The following is a 16076-nucleotide window of genomic DNA, read 5'->3' on the forward strand; positions in this document are numbered from 1 at the left end:
AGTTGTAGAGCAAAAGAAGGAACAGGATGGGGTTATAAAGTCCAGTTGATGAGATTTAATATGTCACTAACATTCTAGTGTGAATACATACAGCACCTTGCTGGAGGATATTTGCATTTATAAGCCTTTCCTCCATGCTGTTAAGAAAAACAAAGAAATTATTCTGTCATGGTAGATTTCATGTGTCAGGGCTCTTAAAAATGGAAGAAACCTGTCGTTGCGGGGAGCAGGGTTCCCACAAGTCTCAGAGGACCCCTCTTGGGATGAAGACGCTCCCGGCTAAGTAGAGGGATTTCTTCCTATGCGTCCCAAGAACCACATTTCCCTGAGGCCAGGCCTAAGTCTGGGGCAGGAAGTTCCAAGGCTTCTTGCAATCCTGGGCTGGGTCCACCTCCCAGGAGCTGGTTCCTTTCAGGAACTGAATAACAAAGGACCTGACACTCAGAAATCAGCCCTATTTTGGAGATTGGTATGGGATGCAAAAAAAAAAAAAAGAGAACTGGCTGAATTGTCAGGACTCGGGTTTTCCATCTCCTTATTGCTTAGACCCACCTGAGTTGCTGTGTATATGTTTGGGATTCAGTACTTGGAAGATGAGGAGGACTCTGCAGTCTAAGCAGAGCTCTGGTTGTCTCTGCAGTTGTGATTATGTGTTTCATTATTTTTCCAGAACCATCCTTCCATGGTTTCCACAAAAGGTTGATGATTCTGGGAGTGAGCATAAAGGTCACTCTGGCTTGCATACTAAGCAGTGTACTTCCAGACATCCATTTGTTTACTGAAGTCAGAGGACAGCCGCAGATATAATGCTTGAAAGAGCACCAACCTGGGAGTCCAGAGACCTGGATTCTTGTCTTGGTTCTGCCACTAATGAGACCCTGTATGACTATGGACAAGCCACTTGTTCAGGTGTTCAGGTTCTTGGGCTCGCTTCCTTTTTTGTAAGAAGGCAAAGTTGATATTGTGATTCAAAGGGGACTTTCCTGAAATCACACTCTAAATCACCCACTTTCTTGTCTTTTTCAAGGGTTATAGTGCTGCCAAATCCTCGGTGCCTCTTCAAAAGGGAAAGCTGTAGGCTTATTCCTCGATGCTTTCTGTGACACTCACATGTTTGGGTCCCACCAGGCAATCAGCAGCTGAACTTATTCTGGGCCTGTATAACAGGAGTGTCAGCAGGGTCCCCTGTTCAAAATGGAACAAAAAACGTAAAAACTTCATGTCAAAGAAAGTGCTGGCACTCATTATAGTTTGGCATAAAACACTAACAAAATATGTTTTCCTCCTTATCCTGGGCATTATGCTTAATGCTGTCTTTCCAGCTGTCACTAATTTTTTTAAAAAACGTTCATACTCTCAATAATTGGTGATTTTTGTCACAATGATTGAAGGCATGCATAGTATTGAGTCAATCTGTTTCTGTTTTTATGAGTCTCTCCAAACTGAATGAGCAACAGTATTTAATGAAAGTGCTGTTCTGAAATTCAAGCTTTAATATTATGAACAGGTTGGTGTGTTATATATATATCACTTTCAACAGTTATCTATCCTCCACACACACAAAATACTGATTTTTATTTGTTTAGCCTTACAAAACATGAGCCTCAAGGAATTGAAAAAGGAGGATAAAACGGGGTGTTGTGTATACTAAACAAATGTCTGCAAAGGCAAGATAAGACCAGGAATGGGGTTCATGGAAGACTGCACCTACAGACCAGGGACTTCCCTTCTCCTGATGAGGGATTCCCACCATTTCACTTACTGACAGTGAATGGAAGAGTCAGTTCATGCAGGGTTCTTACAACTATGGTAACCCAAGGCCTGGGGACCATAGGCAGCAGACCAGACTGCTCCTGTGACAGTCATTTCACTTCCTTGGCATCATTTTCTGCTCTTATAAAATAGCCTGGCCAGCTACCTTCAAAAAGCTGGTTTAGGGGTATAGCAAAGAGGAATCCAATCTTAAATGAGCCTTTTATAAAAAAAGGAGAAAGCATAGGTTTGGAGAGCCCATCACCCTGGGATTTACTTAGGGCTCTCTGAGCTCTCTCAGAGCCTCAGTTTTCTCATCCATGAAATGGGGCTAATGATAGATACCTCATTGGGTTGTCATGTGAGTGACTAAAATCTAGTGAGAGCACTTAGTCTAGGTCTAGAGAAAGTAGACCTGTAATTGTTCATTTCTCTTCCCTTTGAACTCTGAATAACTTTGTTTTGAGTTCTTTATTATGTTTCCCACAATAAGAACATACACGTACTTAATGACAGGTGGATGGCTATGGACTTAGTTGTGACCTAGACTGGCTTTGCCACCATCCCATTTCTTTATCTCCTCTCTTTTCTCACCCTCCCTCCACACCATTCCAGTGCTCTCCTAGTTGGTGCCCTGTAAGGGAAGAAAACCTCTGATCCATTCAGTCACCCTGAGGAGTGGGACATGTACACATAACCCTTCCCAGGAGACATCTGCAACGGAGGGAGATGAGGGCAATGTTTACCCCAATACATGATCACTGCAATGAAATACTATGAAACATGTAACAAGGCAGTGGAGGAGATGCTTGGGAAACTGAGGTGGAGAGCAGAGGAGAGTTAACAAGTGGAGAACTTACAAGGCCAGCCCCACTCTCAACTACGGACACTCATTTTTCAGCTCCATTCACTTCTGGTTGAACTGGCCAGAGCAGTTTCAATCAGACCAGCTGGTCAAAGCACAGCAGTCAGATTGAAAAACGGTCAGTTTGCATTCATCCTGCATGAGCCAGACCTGGGCAAGCCCCATCCGTCTACTGAGCCCTGAGCCGGCAGCAGCAGCCGCTCATAGTGGCAAAGTAGAAAGAGCGCTAAGCTGGATGCCACGAAAACAATGTTGGGGTCTCAGTTTTGCCTCTAGCTCACTGTGGTCCTGGGCCAGTTGCTTGACATCTCTGGGATTCAGTTGCTGACCTTGGTAAAGTGAGGGGCTGCATTGGATTATCCTAAGGCCCATCCCAGCAGGAGCTTTCTGTGATCTAAGCTAATGAGTGAGAAGAGCTGGGGAGGGGCACCACTCTCTCTAGCCTTTGTGTTGGACAAAAACGCATGACCAAAGATGACCCTCTTGCTAGTAGCTGAGTCAGAAAAGCAGAAGGATTTAACTGAGGAGCAAACTTTCATATATCACATGAGTAAGACAGAAACTTGAAAATAAGCCTTCTGGGCTTCTACTGAGTTAGATGGTCAAGTCAAAACTGAAAGATTGGGAAAAAGAGTTGAGAACTGACCTCCAGCTGACACAAAAGCCCTGGATAGGTTTTAATAATGATAATAATAACAATAGGAATGACCTTGCCTGGCTCACAGTCTCCCATTTGTTTTGGTATTGGGGATCTTGGCAAGAGAGGAACACACTCATTGCGGATCTCCTAACTGGTCTCTGTGGGAGTCCTAATTTTGAAGAATAAAATACAAGAGCTGAAAATTACATCTCAAAACAACATGAAGGATTTGGAGGAAGCTAGCCTCAAGGCCAAACTTGCTCCTAGGAAAAGAATTTTTTTGTCACTCAAATGTGCTTGAAGGGGAATGTCTTAAAAGAATAACCCAGGAAAAAAGAAAATTAGTTTAGAGAAATCATACATGTCACAGACTAAATGAAAATTAATTTTTAATAAGAGAAAGCAAACTAGAGGCTACTAAAGCCCTTAACTGGGCTTGACAGCAAAACCTGGAAAAGGACTTACTTTTTCTGTACATATTTTCAAAATCCATATTTAACCAAATGGCATTAGGATGCAGAAAGCTACAACATTAGAGCAGCGGGGGTCGGGGGTGGGGAGGGCAATGAATGAACTTGGCAAAAGACTCTTTGAACATTCATCACTGAAGAAAGTTGCCTTAGTAGGTTATCATGTTGTGGAAGTTTTAGCTGAAACAGAAGACAATATTCAAATCCCTAATAAGAAGAGACAAAATGCAGCTGGTAGGGCTGAAAGGTTAGAAATGTAACTGGGGGTGGTCAAGGGGAGAACAGCATGTCAAGGATGCCAGCTCCAGTGCACCAGCTCCAATGCAGTGAAAACTCAGAGGACATTCCACAGTTGGCTAAAGTGGTCAGAAGTTTCCTAGCAAACATTGGAGCATCTGGAAAAAACAATCAATCAACCCGCCCCTTTTGTCTTTGTCCCAGAAAGAGGAACTTTTGCTGACAAAACTGTTTTGATCGCCTGAGCTTGTGCTCAGTGCACCCAGACCCTTGCTTGTTGATGAGGTTGTATAAAAAGCATCCTAGCTCTCCCCCACTACAAATCCCACCCTCAATCTGCGGCGCCAAGAGCATGACATTTTAGGGTCTTTCATCAAGAGAGCAGTGTATGGCCTCACAAGCACAGCACAGTCTGTGTCAACATCCACAACCCCACTGGAGAACAAATAGTTGATTTTTTAGACCAAGTCAATAAGCTGCCTTTTGCAGGGAGAAGAGAGGGCAGGACACTGTTGAAGTAAAATAAAAGACACTCTACATTTCACCCTAAATGTTTCCGTAGTTCCAGGTCTTGCCAGTGGTTTGGTAGCAAGTCAAAGCAGAAATTGACAGTTGTCGTTCCAGAGCCTTTTGGAAGACAGCCAGATAATGAATTACCAAATGAACAGTTTTGGGCTGTCTTATCAAGGACAAATCTTAAGGCAGCTGAGATGTTAAGATGCTGTGGTTATAGCAAACTAACAATGATGTCAACAATAATTTGCCGGGAAGATGCAAGTCAGAACACAGAATAGACTATTTTCTTTGCTTGTTGCAAGTAAGAGGGGAGAGGGGATCAAATATATGGTGATGGAAGAACTCTGGGTGGTGAACACACAATGTGATATATAGAAAATATATTACAGAATTGTACACTTGAAACCTATGTAACTTTACTAACCATTTGTCACCTCAATAAATTTAATTTAAATAAATAGTAAAATATTAATTAAGTAATCAATTAATTAATTTTAAAAATATGGCTAGATGAGATTATCATCCACATTAGATGCTTGTACCTTGACATCCCAAACAGATATTTTATGTTGGATATCAACTGAAATTGTTTTTGTTGGTTTTTTTTAGATTTTATTGGGGAATTGCGGGAGGGAAACAGCATTGGGGAACCGGGGAAGGGGAACAGACAAGTTGCTGTCCTTTTGTTCTTCAGTCTAGTTGTGGAGGACGTCGCTTCACTGGTCCATGTTGGTATTATGATCATTGCGCCCATCCCGGCTGAGGCAGTCTGTCACCGGCCACTGGACAGCCACTCACGCTGGCTGCCGGCCACTCACGGTAGCTCACGGCAGCCCACTGCAGCCTACACCCCCACCGGCGACTCACGGCAGCCCAGCTCCAGGTTGAGCTGTTGTTCAGCATCTTAGCTGTGGAGGGCGCAGCGTCACTGGCCCATGTGGGAACCGAACCAGCAGCCCTGCTGCTCAGAGCTTGTGCTCCCGATCCAGCTCTTAACCAACTGAGCCACTTGGCTGGCCCTGAAATTTTTTTGTTTCAATTTTAAATTGAGGTAACATTGGTTTTTAACATTATGTAAGTTTCAGATGTACAAAATTATAACTCAATATCTATACACGCTGTAGTATGCTCACCACCAAAAATATAGTTTCCATCCGCCACCATACTATGGACCCCCTTTACCTATTTCACTCTCCCCAAACCCCATTTCCCCTCTTCTAACACCAATCTTTTTTCTGTATTTATGTGTTTTTGTTTTTCTTTGTTCATTTTTTTATTCCACACGAGTGAATCATATGGTTTTTGTCCTGTTCCATCTGACTTATTTCACATAGCATGATACCCTCAAGATCCATCCATATTGTTCTAACTGGCAATGTTTCATATTTTTTTATGACTGAGTAGTAAATTTTTTATTCAACACTAACTTCTTCAAAAACCAGATAGCTGATATAGCCAGATTCTGTCAAACAATGAGAATTAGTATGATATAGAAAATTCACCATAAAGACATTAGTTTATTCTTCAAGCCTCCTTTATACTCTATTATACACTGGAGTTTATAGCATAATACTCAAATTAAAAACTGAGAGTAAGAGATTCAGGCTGAATTGTGCCTCTCCCACCCCCACCCCACCCCATACCCTCAAAATGAGTCTGAAATGACAAGGCAGGGATTCCCTCTTAGGAATATTTACAGACCATTCTTCACATAATAGGGCATAAGAACTCCCCTAAAGACAAATAAATAAAATGCTCTGAGCAGGTTCTTTTCCGGCCATTTCTATCTCAGAAGTTCACTGCAAAGGCTCTCGGTCAGTGCTGCAGGCTGCTCTTTTATCTCTGTAACCTGAGTGCCTTTGCAGAGATTACCGCAGGTCAGGTGGCAGGCTCCCTCTCCAGTATTCAGTGAATTCCGAGTCAAGTCCAGGCTCCAGTCAGCTGCCTCCATTGTAAGTCTTTTGCAATTCGATGGATGGCTTGGCCCTTATGTCTTCAGGATTGGAATCTCCTGGACAAGGATTGGATTTCACTTTCCATGTCTACAGTGCTTGTACCAAGGTTATTAATAATATTCTACACAGGGGGATCATATTGAGAGCAAGCTGGACTCCACATTGTAAAGCCTTCAGCCTGCAGCTAGGCTGAACCAAGCCCCCAGGAAGAGACTGAGTCACCCTAAGCATCGAGCTACCCCTGGGGAACTTGGAGAAGTGTGCAAGTCAACCCAGAGTGGGACACAGCATCTTCCTTTCTATATCAGACCCACTCTTCCAGACTTCCCACCTACACCTGGAAGTGTGCTTCAATGCCCAAGGGGGAAGAAAGAAACCTGAGGAACACCTCAGGTGTTACCTCCACCAAGGTGCTAGGGACTCAGAGCATTCCCTTCCCTAAAGCACAGTTTAAAAATGAATGAATGAATCATAAGACCCTGACATATACCAGCGTAAGAATCAGTAAGACCACTGGAAAAGCAGGTAACTGAAGTGGGAAGAAGACACTCCCTGGAGTCAGACCAGGGTTTAAACGGATCTCAGTCCTACTCCTTATTAGCCGTGTGGCCTTAGGCAAGTACTTAGCCTTCCAGGGCCTCAGTTTCCTCCTCTGTATAATGGAAATGATACTAATCAGCTATCTTTTAAGGTATGCAAGAAAAATTAGAGGGATAATGTATGTAACACATCTTTAAAAAAAAAACTTGGCAGGTAATAGGTATCCAAGGAATGGCAGCTCTTGTTTTTGAACAAGACAGGAGAGATGGCTGGGTCTTTCCTACTGCCCATCAAATCCTGAGTGAATGCCTCTATCCACTCTGCCCAAGAATTACTCTTCTCAGATAAGTCATTGGATTTACACATATGCTTTACTATTTCTTCGACCTTCAGGTTTCTAATTATCCAAGTAATTCATGCCGGAAAACTCTATGAGTTTTCAAAGAAAACACATTCTCTTAACTCCAGATAATTCCATTCCCTTCACTGTTTTCAGTTTGTTTTGTAGGTTGGGGGCGTTTTTGAAAGCAAGTGCGCAGATGAATACACATATAAAAATATATAGTGTGGTTTTGTGTGGGCTTTTTTAAAAAACAATGTATATTTTGTATGTGTGCTCTAATATTTTATAGACATATAATATGTATGTGAACATGGAATAAGAGTGCAGCTTCATGAATTGTCACAATCTGAGCACTCGTCTCAAGAAACATTAACATCATCCCAAAAGCCTCTTTTGTGCCCCTTTCTAGGCAATAAACCCCCAACAGTGGCCACTATTCTGACACATCAGCATAGTTTTAGCTGCTTTTGTATTCTATATAAATCTAATCATACTGTGTATCAGTTTTGTTGTGTAACAAATTACCACAAACTCTGCAGCTTAAAACCAATCAATCATCTCACAGTTTCTGTAGGTCAAAAATCCAGGCACGGTGTGGCTGGCTTCTCTTCTTAGGGCCTTACAGGGCTGAATTCAAGGTGGTGGCCAGGGCCGGTCTCTCATTTAGAGCTTGGATCCTCTTCCAAGCTCACTGGCTGCTGAAAGAAATCATTCCTTTGTAGTTTCAGGACTGAGGTCCTCGTTTTCTTCCTGGCTGTCAACCGGTGGGGGGCGGGGGGGGGGTAATTCTCAGCCACTACAGGCTACTCCCATTTCTTGTCACAAGGCTTCCTGTACGTTAAAGCCAGCAACAGAGAGCTTCTCTCATGTTCCCCTCCCTCGTGCTTCAACTCTCTGATTCCATCCAGTCTTCCACGAGCAGGCAAAGAACATGCTGTGCTTTCAAAGATCTCATTTGATTAGGTCAAGCCTACCTATCCTAAGGTTCACTGATTTGAGACTTTAATTAAATCTAGAAAATGCTTTTATAAAAGCACCTTGATTAGTGTTTTACTGAATAACTAGTGGAAGGTATGTTACACCAGGCTCCAGGAATCTTGCAGGGCCATCTTAGTTTTCTGCCTACTTCATGCAGGATGGATTCTTTCGTGTATGGCTTCTTTCACTCAACATGATGTTTGTGAGATTCATCCATACTGTGAGGAACAGGTCTTTTGGTGAACGTGTGTGTATAGAAATACACGGTTTTGTTACGAAGCACTAAGATTTTGCAATTCTTTGTTATCACAAAATAACCCAGCCTATCCTGACTGATACAAAAACCTGGAAATGGAATTGCTATGACCAAGAGGTGACAGATACTTCCATATTGCCCTCCAATAAGGCAGTCCCATGAATATTGTGTGACAGAACCCTGCTTGCCACGTCCTTACCAATACATGTTATGATAGAAGTGTGTGTGTGTGTGTGTGTGTGTGTGTGTGTGTGTGTGTGTAAATTTTGGCCAGCCTAGGCTTTATTTTGTACACTTATATAATAAAGATTTCCCCTTTGTAAGGATCTAAAAGAGCATACCTAACGCCCCTGCCTTCCCGAACCACTAATATCACGACCAAACACTGTGAATATTCCTTTCTGTGCTCTATTTTTTTTCATGAAACTTATCACTCTAAAATATTCCATGTATTTACTAATCTATGATGTTTATCGTTCGCTTTCTATGTCCATAAGCTTCTACAATGCAGGGATCTTTATTGGTTTATTGTTATATCCCAAGGGCCTAAAAGAGTACCTGAGACATAGCAGGTATTATACTTAAAAATACTTGCTAAATTAACAAATAAATATTAACCCAAGATATGAACTTTAGATTGTTAGTATTATTAATTACAATAAATCATTTTTACAGTTCTGTGATCATATTTTCTAAATCAAACAAGACACTTTCCTAAGAAAGTATGTTCTGAATTTAAATCTGAGAAAAAAATTAATTATGCTTTATATCCTTTGAAACTCCTTTGCCATGCTTTCTCTACCTCATTTTTTATTTTACTTTACATGGTTGTATTAGAGATTTTTAAAGAATACCCTAAGTTCTTTCCAGATATGCCTATAAAATTGAGACTGCTGCAGAAAACCAGCGATTTAAAGATGTTCTCTTCATAGAGCATTGTACCATACCAAAACAATAAACATTCGTCCCTGCAAATTCCATTATGAAATATCTTCCCTTCTCACTGCAACTAATCAATATGCCGCTCCTCCTTCAAGATCAGCGTCTGAAAAATAAATAAATAAAAGATCGGTGTTAGTTGGGGTTTAGCGCAGAGCTGTCAAAGAGAACTTTCTGTGAGAATAGAAATATTCTTCATCGGCATTTTCTTTTATTTTTTTAAGAATTTTTTTCATTGGGAAATTGGGGAAGGGGAACAGTGTTGGGGAATTGGGGAAGGAGAACAGCCAAGTTGTTGTCTTTCAATCTTAGTTGTGGAGGGCGCAGCTAGCTCAGCTCCAAGTCCAGTCGCCATCCAGCGGCCAGTGTGCAGCTCCTGGCCGTTCAGCTCAAAGTGCTGTGTTCAATCTTAGTTGTGGGTGGGGCGTAGCTCACCATCCATGCGGGAGTTGAACCAGCAAACTTGTTAGGAGCTCTTGCTCTCACCAGCTGAGCCATCCTGCCACCTGTTGGCAGCTCAGTGGCAGCTCAGTGGCCCATGTGACAATCAAACGGGTGACTGTTGCTGAGAGCTCGTGCTCTTAACCAACTGAGCCACTCGGTCTGCCCTTCATCTGCATTTTCTGATATCAGCCTCTAGCGACCTGTGGCTACTGAGCACTTGAAATGTGGCTAGTGTGACTGAGGAACTAAATTTTAATCCAACTTAATTACAAGTCATTTTTATTCAATTTAATTTTAAGTAAGTTAAATTTAAATGGCTACATGTGGTTAGTAGCTACCATGGAATAACACAGTTCTAGAGAAAAGAGATGAAAGAGTGGAATCTGTCTTTGATCCTTTGATTGTGGCAGCTAGAGGGATCCTAAGATTCAGGTGACAGAAGGTGCTAGGTCTTTTTCTTCACAGCCCCTGCCCCAAGTGATGGAGAAAAAGAAACAGAGTGCTCTTACCTTCTCTCCTCAGGTAAGGGAGCTTGGGTTAGGGGACAGAAGGACTCATGCTCTTACAGTCATTGGACATCACCTTGGCTTGTTCCTTCATGTGCTGATTGGCTTAGGCTGTGTCTACATGGGCCCACTGTGTTTACATGGGCCCACTGACTCAAGCTGGAGCTCTGGATGTGAAAAGGGAATTTTGGAGACATGGGTTTCACAGCTCACACACTATTACCCTGATCATACTATGCTTTGTTCAGGTAGCTCTGAGGGCACATACAGAGAGGCACTCTGTCTACCTGATAGGGGATTGGACATTTCAGAGGAGGTGGTAATTACTGAAGCAGGTAATAGATAATAAGGAGGTAAAGTCTAGATAGGTTATCCAATAATAATAATAAAAAGACCTAGGATTTCAAAAGAGCAAAGAAAAAGAATATTACCTACTTTGAGTTACTTCTTGGAGCAGAGAATATCTGGCTCTACTGTGCTGTTATGAAATTAATTTGAAGTTGAGAAACTGTAATATATTACAGCTATCAGTCTCTCTGGATGGTTTTACAATCAACATGTAGGATATGAAAAAAGAAAGATGCCAATAACATATTAATGTGGTATTTGGTGTTCAATCTTTTTTATGCAGCAGAATATTACAGCTGAGTAAAAAATGATCAAAAAGTGGGTTCTCTTTTATACAAAGAAACAAGAAGGAAATGTGAACTTTAAATTATCCCTTCTGCCACTTTCCATTGATTGAGTCTTGCTCATTAAGATAAATTCCAAACTAGATTATCATTTTTACCTTTTGAGCTCTCCGGAATGTATGCCTTTCAGCTGCCTTAATTTCTTCCCTTCTCTTCCTTTCTTTTTTTCTTTTTTTTTCATGTTGACAGCTGCAAAGAAGGAATGGGACACTATACCCTATGGTATTTCCCTTGTTATTGACCTCCTCTAGAAATACAGGTCCTCAAAATTTAATACCTGACGGCCATCTACAGAAAAGACCAACCAAAGTCAGACATCCCCCTTTGCTCTCTTTTTTTTCATGCCATGTTAGCACAAGAAGGGTGTGCGCCTTCTCTTGGACAGAAGAGAACCCAAACCTGGCTCATAAACTAGCTGTGGGATCTTAAGGGAGTCGGTTACCCTAATTTTCAGCTTCCACATCTGTTGAAAGGGAGATACTAATGAAGGGGACAGGATGGCAAAGTGGGCTCACTTTAGACCTTTTGGCTGGTTCTCACTCCTTTCTTTTGACTTAGTTTCTCTTCTTTCTCAGCATGCCGTGGTTCTGCTCTGTGAGTTATTGTGACCCTCTCCAACAACGAATGTTTATGCGATGTGGACATTCTTGCTAAGTGGCAGAGAGCAGGCACTCAATAAACATGAGTTCATCTCTCCTTCCCCTTTGTCCTCAGCAAAACAGCTAGAGCTGGATGTCAAAGAGTGACCCCTTGTTCTTCCTCCTGCCCTTTGTTGCCAGGGATAAAGTGAAGGGACAAAGCAGGAAACACTTGTGATTGCAACATGCTTACAATGATGACTCAGACCCACATGAACCTTGTGAAAAAGTGTCGAGTCTCAAGTTTATACTCAGTTGCCTCACTCTACTCCTCACCCCATGCTCTTACAGATTTACTACCTCTACTCATGTGCTCAGTATCTTTGTTTACCCTTCTCTCATCTTCCCAAAACCCACCCTCAGATCATTCATTCAGACTACAGTGTAGGTGAGTGATAATCCTCCTTGCTCCATGTACATTTTGCACACGGATCAGACTCTTCAGTTAAAATGGATTGTTCTCTGGGTATAAAATCTCAGGCATTGACTGGTGAGTAAATATCCTCTATTTCAAAGGCTTTTTCTAGAGTTCTGAAAATAAAGCCACGTAATTACATGCCTACAGGAATGAGGCAACACCACTATGCCTTCTTGAACCACAGGCATGGCCAACTATTTTCCCAGTGGAGATTGTCCAAGTGATTTACACACAGAAAAGAAATCCTCCTAGGTCCCTGTCAGTTTGAACAAGTGGGGGCGGCAGGGAGCAGTTTGCCAGAGCAACAGGAGCAGAATAATATACATACCAGGATAAAATGCTGCAGTTTGAAGAGAGGTTTTAGTGAGAAGGCAAGTTGGAGGTGAGAGAAAAGTTGATTCGAAATAAATGAAAAGAACTGGGGGAATAGGTCTAGGCTTGAACAGACAGTGTTGGAGTTGGGGATGAAAAATAATGAAGGAATCTGTATCTCCAAATAAAGTCTCTAGAGGGGGGAAACAAATGATTCTTCAAGAGACTAGAGCAACTCTTCTTAACTTTTGGTAGGTTATGAAAGCACCCAGGTTTGAAAATCTGGTGAAACTTTTCTTCTAGAAGAAAAATGAATACAAACATAAATTTTACAATCAAACTCAGGGAGTTTTCGGCTCCCACCCCAAACCCACGCATGGACTCCAGGTTCAAAATTAATCTAAGTTCTCAGAGACAGTAAAGTCTTACTTTACTAGGTCATTAAGTTTTCATGTCCTTTTGAATGTGTAGACCTGGGACTGCTTTCTGACTCAGGAAGGGATCCAGGATTTTCTTCAGAGTGACTCGTGTTTGTATTGGTTCTAAATAATCCCAAAGTAGCCTTGGGCTCTGCAGTTTATTGAAGATCCACATATAAGATTTGGTAATTCACTTGCTACTTTCTACCCCTACCCATTAGCTAACTTATTGAGATTTTCCTAAGGGCGAAGGATTTTGTGTTCTTTTTTGGGGGGGGGGAATTTGGGGAAGGGGAACAGACAAGTTGCTATCCTTTTGTTCTTCAGTCTAGTTGTGGAGGACGTTACTTCACTGCCCAAGTTGGCACCATCATTGCGCTCTTCCCAGGCGAGGCAGACCAGTTGCCGGCTTCTGGACAGCCGCTCACTGTGGCTGCTAGCCACTCACGCTGGCTGCTGGCTACACACGGTAGCCCATGGCAACCCACCTGCCATCGCCGGTGACTCCACGGCAGCCCAGCTCCAGGTCGAGCTGTTGTTCAGCATCTTAGCTGTAGAGGGCAGTGTCACTGGCCCTCACATGTGGTATCTGAACCAGGGCCCTTTGGCGTCCCAAGCCAGCCCTCCACCAACGCGCCATTCGGCCGGCCCGAGGATTTTGTGTTCTTTACCTAAATCTGGTCTCACAAAAATAAACACTCTTATTATCCCCATTTTATAAATGACAAAACTGAGGTTAAACTACTTACCTAGGTTCACAGAGCCAGCCAGTTACAGAGCTCGGATAGGTATCTAGCTCGCTCTGAGCGTGAAGTCTGGGTAGTCAACATTTTCTATGTTGACTATCAGATCCAGCTCAGGCTTCAGAGCTTTTAGAACAACATTTAAACTTTATTCTAGGTAGGAACAATGTTTAGAAGGTCAGTTTCAAGTCTTTGCTTTCCTGGCAGATAATGAAGATCCCAGTTGGTGGGATCCTTGTCCAATATTTGGCTAGATGGGGGACAAATCCACCGGGGGGGATGGTGGTGAGTGGGACCTGAACCAGAGCCCTCTGGCTTCCCAAGCCAATTCTTAACCATCACGCCACTCGGCCGGCCCTGTCTATCTCCATTTTTTGAAGCGACTGATAACTGGTGATGAGAAGTGGATTGTTTACAACAATGTGGTGCACAAACGGTCTTGGTCCTGACGTGATGATTCGCCTCAAATGACATCGAAAGCAGACATTCATCAGAGGAAGGCTATGCTCTCAATGTGGTGGGATTTTAAAGGTGTCATGCTTTTTGAGCTCCTACCAAGGAACCAAACAATTCGAATGTGTACTGTCGGCAATTGGACAGTTTGAACGAATCCATCATCCAGAAACGTCCAGAGCTTGTTAATTGTAAAGGATTGTGTTCCATCATGACAATGCAAGACCGCACACAAGTTTGATCACCAGTCAAAATTTATCGGAGCTTGGATGGGATGTGTTGCCACACCCACCATACTCGCCTGACCTTGTGCCATCAGACTTCCACTTGTTTCACTGTCTTCAAAACTCCTTACGTGGTATAATGTTCAATTCAGATGAGGCTGTAAATCAGCACTTTGTTCAGTTTTTTTGCGTACAAATACAGGTTCTTCTATGAACGAGGAATTATGAAGCTTACCGAAAGATGGCAAAAGGTTATCGAACAAACCAAGCAATATATCATAGGTTGATCTTTGTTCTTTATATAAATAAATGACCTTTGAAAAACATAGACTAAATACCTAATGACTTTTATCACAACCCAATAATATAATATTGTAGGTTAGTTATATTTTAATAAAATCTTAATAAAACAGATATGGTATTTTACAGAATAATGAAGTCAGACACTACATCACATAAATAACAGATTCCTGTAGGTTAATTTAACTTGTCTTTATACTAAAAATTCAGCTACCTTCCCTATTGTTCAATCTGCTGTCATCTGAGATATACAGGACTTTTCACCAGCTTTATAAATAAATTGGATCAAAGTTTTCTACTACAAAATAAAAAATAATTAAAAATGATGTGTTTGTTAACTTCCCTTCAATGGCATGGCATTATGCTGATATCCATGAAATATTCAATGTGCTGGGGTTTGCTCTATATCCCATATCCCATATGAGGTTTGCACATTTAACTCTGGTAATAAATAAAAGTATTTTTTATAGCTACCTGGAATAACGAGAATGTGCCGTTACCCACTCTCTGTTATTTTATCTCTAAGTTATACTTTTCCTAACAGGAAAATAAATTTTAATTAACATGACTTCCCCACATGCTTATGATGGGTACATTGGTCTCACAATGACACATTCTGCTCTGGCATGCAATATGGTAAAGCACCTACTTGTATACGGTGGTTGTTTCCTCCAAAAGGGCACAGTCCTCAAGAGAAAGGAGGCAAAATAGGGGGAAAATAAGTGAGAAGGGAAAGAAAAAGGGAGAAAGGAAAGGAGGAAAAAGTAGAGAGTGGAGAAGGAGGAAGGAGAAAAGAAAAGGAGCAGGAGCAGGATAAGGAGGAGGAGGAAAATGAGAACGGGTGTGGGGAAAAATTCTTGAAAGTTGAGAGCAGCCCTGACATTGAACTTTGAATGGACTGATCTGAAATGCAGAAGCAAATGAGTAATTAATTATCCAAAAGAGATTAAGTTTTAAACCAGATATACTTTGTCATCTTAAAGAGCCAAGGCTTAGTAATTTTCCCCATCAGTAGAAATGGGGGCTCAAAAGCAGTTTGAGATCAGTTATAGAGAAATAGAGAAAGTTACATTGAGATAACTTTGTATATCTGCACAGATGAGATAAATGAAATCACAAACCTGCTACAAAGTACCAACTCCCACAAAATTTCGAAGTGGCTTCAAAAATGTTTTCATGTCCTTTGGAAAGTTCTTTTTAATCTATAGCTAAACTCCATAGAATAGTAATTTCATAATACATTATTAGCTATTACACAAAAGGAAGTGTTCCAGGTCAAATAAATGTAGAAAACACTGAGTTAAATAAAATAAATATGTTCAATTTTATATTAGTTTCAGGTGTACAGCATAGCAATTAGACATTTATATAATTTGCAAAGTGATCCCCCTGATAAATGTCAACTACAATTAAAAAATTAAATTTGAGTCCAGTCA

The sequence above is a fragment of the Hipposideros armiger genome, unplaced genomic scaffold (genome assembly GCF_001890085.2).
Source record: "Hipposideros armiger isolate ML-2016 unplaced genomic scaffold, ASM189008v1 scaffold_733, whole genome shotgun sequence".
Classification (NCBI taxonomy): domain Eukaryota; kingdom Metazoa; phylum Chordata; class Mammalia; order Chiroptera; family Hipposideridae; genus Hipposideros; species Hipposideros armiger.